At 43.3% G+C, this 7,064-nt stretch overlaps 2 long non-coding RNA genes across 4 annotated transcripts; both read left to right on the top strand.

The window, feature by feature from the left end:
* The first annotated feature begins 442 nt into the window (after window positions 1–442).
* Window positions 443–5,126, top strand: LOC119308703. Of its 3 annotated transcripts, XR_005150243.1 has the most exons (10): window positions 443–981; window positions 1,059–1,162; window positions 1,265–1,403; window positions 1,606–1,695; window positions 2,008–2,120; window positions 2,673–2,802; window positions 2,900–3,026; window positions 3,175–3,329; window positions 4,342–4,486; window positions 4,949–5,126. It is a non-coding gene; the product is annotated as an uncharacterized LOC119308703 (long non-coding RNA). The 3 variants fall into 3 exon arrangements; XR_005150244.1 differs by lacking the exon at window positions 1,606–1,695 and having other exon boundaries at window positions 449–981; window positions 1,298–1,403; XR_005150242.1 differs by lacking the exon at window positions 1,606–1,695 and having other exon boundaries at window positions 454–981.
* A 611-nt stretch (window positions 5,127–5,737) lies between these two features.
* Window positions 5,738–6,165, top strand: LOC119305455. Its single transcript, XR_005148675.1, has 3 exons — window positions 5,738–5,778; window positions 5,880–6,060; window positions 6,146–6,165. It is a non-coding gene; the product is annotated as an uncharacterized LOC119305455 (long non-coding RNA).
* The last annotated feature ends 899 nt before the right edge of the window (window positions 6,166–7,064 follow it).

Raw genomic sequence — 7,064 nt, 5'->3', positions numbered from 1 at the left:
TTGGAAAAATAATTTGGTGCCATTTTGCAACAAATATATGGTAGGTTCTTCACAAAAAACCGATTATTAGCACCCTAAAAATTGAAAAATGATTTTTTGTGCAAACAAAATGAAAACCCCTCAAATCAACATTGTTTTTCGTCCCAAGATACGCAAATGCGCAAAATATTGGGCCATTTGAAAAAATTATAAACGGGTAATATGTTGAATGTTTATTCAGTATAAGAGGGTAGTACAAAATATAAGAAAACAGAAGAAAAAACAAAATTACACTAGCTGAATTATGATTGGTGCAATCTGTTGTGGCATGGATCAGTGACATGGCAAACATCCATCCATCGATCCATTCATGCAGCCCACCGCAGTAAACATCCATCCATCGATCCATTCATCCAGCCTTTCTCCCTGTTGCGCGAACCCTAGAGCTCCTATGCACCCACAACCGCCGCTTCCAACCATCTCCCTCCCTCAGATCTCGATCCGCCGCCGCCCCCAACCCCACCCCCACCGCCACCGTCGACGACCCTCACCATAGACAAGATCGAGCCCATGCCCAGATTCATGAGTGGAGCCCCGCGAAGCTGCCCGCAAACTGTTCCTCTTCCCCAGCCCCGATTCCTCTCCAATCTCCGCCGCCGCCGCCGATCCCCACCCCCACCGGCGACATCGTCTCCCCGTCCCCGACCCCATCCCCACCTCCGGTCGACCTCCCTCCTCATCTCATCCATCCACCCATGGAAACCTCCTTTTCCACGGATCCACCCACCCACCCACGTCCACCCATGGATGGATGGATGGATGGGGCGCACCAGTTCCGGCGACGGCGGCGCCGGATCCGCACCCACCTGCGCGATGGAGGCCGGCCGCATCGGGATCCACCGCCTGCTCTCGGTCTGGTGCGGCACACCGGACCACACCTAAGATTGCTACTGCGGTGGCCGTCGACGACGGCGCATCTCCGACGGGACCTAGATGCCCAAGGTATGTACGAAGTCCTTGACAAGTCTTCCATCTCCTATCATGTACGGCGGGACCTAGACTGATTACATTCATCTCAGGCATGCATCCGTGGTTGGTGACCTCGCGTGCCGCCATTGCCGGAGGCTGGCTGGCTGGATCGACGGGCGTCCGCGGTGCTGGTGTTTGCAGCCTTACATCACAGGTGTGGTTTCTTCCTGTCGTCGTCCCGTACTCGTCCCGTGCTGTTCTAAATTTTCTTGAGGCTTGAGTTTGACATCTCTCGTCGGTGTTGTTTCCATCGCAGGGAAGACGCTTTCTAAAATGTGTGCATGCCAAGATTCCTGCAGTTCCACACTGATTGGTGAGATTACAATTATAAGGGTGGATCGATTAGCATACTCTGCCTACTGAATGCGTCCACATAAACTGCCAGGTTATATAAGGTGCGTCCACATAAACTGATTTCTCACTCAGCTACGTATAATCTGTGTGGTGAAGACTGACAACAGACTGATAGGTTAATATGAACATCAAATAACTTAAACAAGGACATTGTTTGTGTTAACCCACCACTCTTTTATTGAATTTTCCCTGCTGAACCTTACAAGCAACAGCCTTCACAACTCTTTCATACCCAATAACTAGGAAAGAGTGTGGCATCAGCAACAGAGCTTTCCTTGTACCAAATGCATGCACATCACATGGCTGCTCAAGTCCTTCCTTCCTTCTGTCATGGTATAAAAATCTTCTTCAGTTTTGTACATGGTCCTGGTCCTTTGATGACATTAGTCAAAATACACACTGATGGTTAATTATATATATCCACATAGCAAGTATATGGTATTGTCCTATACATTTCACATGGTGGAAGAGACATTACTTACATTCGTACTGAAGTGTTAAAGTATGCATGTTTTGCTTAGTTGAAAAATCTGAGATATCGTACTGAAGAGCATGCGAATGATGTTCACTCTGTTATGCTTCTAAAGCATCTGAATGATGTTCATTGCTGTTTAAATGATGTTCATCTGCTATGGTTTGCTTCAGCTCGTGCGGATGGGAGGTTGGTGCCCGCACGGATCTGGCGTCTCCGACCTCGGCATCCACAAGGAGGAGCGGTGACAATTACATACCCAACCATGGGGCAGCAGCAATTCATGGTTGAGCCTCCCTCTACCTCTCTCACGTTCCCTGATTTTGCTGCTGCTCTAAATTCACTTTCACTTGATTGAATCTAGTGCTACTGCTGTCAGTCCCTAGTCCCTAGTGCTATTGCTCTGAATTCACTTGCATGTTTAACTAAATCATAAAAGAATGAATAGGTGTTGGCTTTAGAGTGCTAGCTCGTATACTCTAGCAGGCAAAGCACGTACGTGCAAGCTAACTTCAACAAAGCAGACTAGTATCTTAATTGATTCTTTGTTAGCTAGCAGTACTCGGACGTGCAGTCTCACGTATACGTACGAGCTTAACAGAGCTAGCTAAGCTAGCGACTGATCGATCTGACTTCTTGCGGCAGACCGTAGCGACTTCATAACTCAGCGAACTGAAAAATGATGGAGATTTTGTGGATAGCCACAGGGGCGTGTCGCTCCTGGCTTTTTTGTATTGCTTTGATCGACTTAGAAAGATTACAATGGCTGGGTGCACTTATGATGCACTTAGTGTGCCACCTCCAGATGACTAACTGACTGACTGTGTATTTGTACTAGCGCGTGGCGACGAAGAAGGAACACACCTAGTGCCCTGGCAGGAACAGAGTTGCGGAGAGCAGCAGCTCGCAATCGTGGTCAGGGACCGACCGTCCGAGAGTACACCATGGAGACGTGGAGTTTAGTCCAGGTAGTTCCTTGTAATATTTTGGATCTCATTTTTGTTATGATGAATTTATATATAATGATGTTTGATCTGCTTCTGCTTGATTCCTTACTTGTTGTAGGACATTGCAGTCACGTAGATTTTGCTGGTTGTGGCATTGCTTGAATGTGGGTTATTGGATAACTGGAGCTACATAGTATTTCTTCTAATTTACTCCAGGAGACGAAGACCACGCTTCATGAATTCAGGTGCTCTCTCTCATTTTTCTTGTAACAATGTTGCCAAAAAAGGCATTTATCTGGTTGTGACAAAATAAAAGAAAGAAGAAACTTGTAGATAAAATCATTGGAGCTTGTATATCCAAATCCTATAATTATATACTCTCTCTGCTCCCAGGGCGCCACCGAGGTGGTCATGTGGGATCCTCTCGAACAGCTCATGCTCGCTGTCGACTTCGATGGCAGGGTCACCCGCTCCATCGGCCCCCTCTCCGGCGGGATGTACTACTTGGATTTCATCCCCTACGTCAACTCATACACAGAGATCTACATGTACTACTCGGATTAAACTCTGTTCTGCTGTACAATTACACTCGCAAGCTATCTTACCGTATTGTTGGATCTGTTGATCACTGCCTACATGTTAGATCGGTTTGATTTTGAGATGCAGCGAGACTTTGATGTTTCTGAATTCTGATGTGAAAGCATGTCTACCTTAGTTGAACTTTGCACAACTGTTCCTGTAGATCGATGGTGATATCAGCATGCATCCTGCACTTCTATATATTTTTGATGTGAAACACTTATGCATGACTAATTGTTAAGTTGATACAATTTCTTTGGTAGTCAAGCATGGAAATATGTATTAACTTTCCTGAAAATTGAGTTTTTCTTAACTATTCAAGAACTCCCCTCATTATGTGAAACACCTATGCATATGACTAATTCTGCACGGCAATTCTGTTCAATTCTGATTTCTTTGGTAGTCAATTTTGTTCAATTGTGAAACACCTATGCATATGACTGTGAAAGCATGTCTACATCAGTACAACTTTGCATGCATATTTTATTGACTAGATATATACATGTTGAGTCTGTTACTATGTACTGCATATTGTGTAATGGAGTTTGCTTGTATGGTGTTTGTGAAAATGTTTGTATGAAAATAATTGACATTGGTGACAGCGTACATGGCCATTAGAAATGCGGAAGCGTACAGCGGCTGCGGCCGCCCACGCCCTGCTTCTCCTGGTCTCTGTGTACCCTTCCTGCATACTGTCTGTTTGTGATTTGTTCTAGCAAGTATCTGTTCATGAGAAATAAGCTCTCCAGGATTCACTTGACCAACAACTACTTGTTCTAGCATGTTTATTTCAAGCAATTTGTGATTCATGCTGTTTGATGAACCAGTACCCATGTCGGGAGACTAGTAGAACTTGCAAACTTCAGTTTTCTCACCAGTAGTCACTTATCCTGCTGTTCATGTCCATACAACATTTGTATTGGTTCTATGTTACAGCTGCTGCAAACAATTTATTAATGTGTGATGTGGCTCTTTGTCCAGTTCTCTTTCTCTTCTAAAGAAATCCCCTCTGCCTCGCCGCTGAGCTGAGTGTATGTTGAAACTTTTCGTCCATCAAGCGCCGCCTCGCCGCCTCCGGCCGCCCTGATGACGCCCTCGCCTTCGCCAATCCCCACTCCTCCATGAGGTACGCATGCATTTCTGTTGCTATTGCTCGCACTTTGTTCCTGATGCATTCCTTTGACTAATGAACCTAGCAGCATCAAAGTCAAGAATATCCACACCAAAAATGCATTGGCTTGCTGAACCCTTGTGCTGGTTAGAAATGCAAAATTGTGATATTGTGCTGGGAGCACTCTTGCTACAGTCATCAGTTAGATTTCAGCTTTGCATCTTTTCAGGTTTAACTGTTGGTTTACATTGAAACTGTTAAGCAAGTATCAAATTGAGTGCATAGTGTGCAATATGTGTTTAGTAATCTAGTAGCTCATAAGCATCAGACCATATTTTTTCTTATAAGCAAAATATATTGATGGTTGCAAGATAAGTTAAAATATACTAGTGCTACCTTGATTTTTATACTGCTTGCCATTTATTTTCTTCGTTTGATGTTTTATATGCTTCTGATGCATGATCCTTCTAATGCTAGGTAATTTGTCTCTTGGAATTTGGAAGAGGAAGATGATGTAGCATGGTTGTTATCTATCAATATGCCTTGTGTTCTGGTTGTTCTTCATAGCTAGTTACATTGTATTCTGTACTGGTCTGGTTGTATGAACACTATGAAAATGTGAGAAATAAAAAGCTGATGAGTTGGACCTACTTATGGGTAGAGGCCAAGGCCCAAAACGTAAATAGCCTGCAAAAAGGCTGTGGCCTAAAAAAGAAGTCGACTGTAAAAAGGCTGAGGCCGAGACAGAACTGGACAGTAAAAGTTGTATGTCTAGGAAACCAAAAAGGCCAAACTGTTGGGCTTGGCCCATGTAGCTGATCAAAATCGATACGAAAATAAATAATAAATGGGCTGAATTGTTGGGCTCGGCCTATGTAAAACACCTAATCGGATCGGGCTGAATCATGTCAGTGACCTTTTCAATTGGTCGCAATTTTGCCATGTCAGATTGCCACGTCGGATCCGACGTGGCCTCGGTAGACAGCCAGTGATCAAAACAAAAGGTCATGGGTTCAACGACCTTCTGTTAAAGGTCGCTAATTTCAGTTTACGACCGCTAGTTTTTGACCTTCTGTTTTTGGTCACAAAAAGGTCGCAAATGAAAAACTATGACCTTTCAGCGGCCAATAGTGAGGGTCACAAGTTGACATATTTCTTGTAGTGAATTAATCTGATGAATCTGCAATGTGCTTATTTTTCATGAACTTATTTTACTGATAGCATGCGAACCCTTACTTCACCTGATGACTAACTACCTTATATGTGTTGCAGGGAAACAATGAGAAACATTGAGGTTTACAATCAAGGTTAGCACGTGCATGGTCCGTTGTCTAATAGCACATTATTGTGCAATTGCAGGAACCATTCTAATATTTCGGTTTTTAACAATTTGGTCTTGCACATGTAGGTCCTGCTGTCAGAGGTTTTGACCCACTGTTCGACCCATTTTGCATATGGGGAAATGAGTTATCCATGAATATCAGTAAGTCAAGAAACTCACAAAGATTGTTAGGATAAAGAAATTAGCGACAAAAAACAACAAGATCTTTGTGTGCACAATGAAGAAGACATCAGTTCACTACAGGATGGTACTAACTATTATACCTTGCCTTTTTCATTCCTTTGCCCCATTTCCAGTATAGAGAAGATACTTATGCACATCCTTGTTTTCAGGCCTTTTCAAAGCAGATCATCGATGATTACCTCTCAAACAACCTGTATGGTCAGGAGGCGAGGAAGTTATTCATACAACACCCACGGTTCAATATTGAAGTGTTCCTGAAGAGGACGAAGGATGGACGTTCAATCATCCACATGCACTGGCCTAAAGTTACAAAGACCTTCAGCATCAATGAAGGCTCAATATTCGCCTTTTGCTTCAGCAGTTTTCCAGATGAGATACATCTGTCAATGTACCGTCTATGATGCTAATTTCGAAAGGTTATAGATGTTGCATGTGAAACTTGGTCCTGGTGTAGTTGTGTAATGGGGTAGCTGAGTGCTGAAGCTATATGATGTTGTACTCTGATGTATTTCAATTATGAAAATGAAATATATTGTGTTCTTAATATGAAACGTCAATTAGATTAATAAATGGATTGTGAATAATCGGATAATTAGCCTGCTAATTGGGTTTTGCTATTGCAAACGGTTGCTGAAAAAATACCATGAGCGATGACCTCAGGCAACGCACACAGTTTCTAGAAATAAATCGTGTTGGATCAATGAACAATCACAAATGACTTTCTCTTGAAAACTGTTTGCGTTAGGCCACCTTGCGCAAACGTTTACCACATAAAACCTGTGTGTGATGGACATCCTTTTCCACACAGTTTCTTTTACAGACCGTGTGTGATACATTCAATAACTCAAACGATTTAACAGGAAAAATTGTGTGTGATGTACCTATGAACGGAAATGTTTTCCTTGGAGCGACTGTGTGGGATGTACTTGCGACCGGAAACAATTTTGCCGTATAATTGTATTTTTTAATTCTATTGTATGTATTTCCATATTTGAGCGCTCACCGGTCGCACACGACCTCATTTTGCCGAGCGTGTGTGCTAGGAGGGCATATCCCCGACGGTTTCTG

This window comes from Triticum dicoccoides, chromosome 5B (genome assembly GCF_002162155.2).
Source record: "Triticum dicoccoides isolate Atlit2015 ecotype Zavitan chromosome 5B, WEW_v2.0, whole genome shotgun sequence".
Classification (NCBI taxonomy): domain Eukaryota; kingdom Viridiplantae; phylum Streptophyta; class Magnoliopsida; order Poales; family Poaceae; genus Triticum; species Triticum dicoccoides.
Note: the sequence above shows the minus strand (reverse complement) of the source record. Positions and strands in the feature narration are given on the sequence as shown.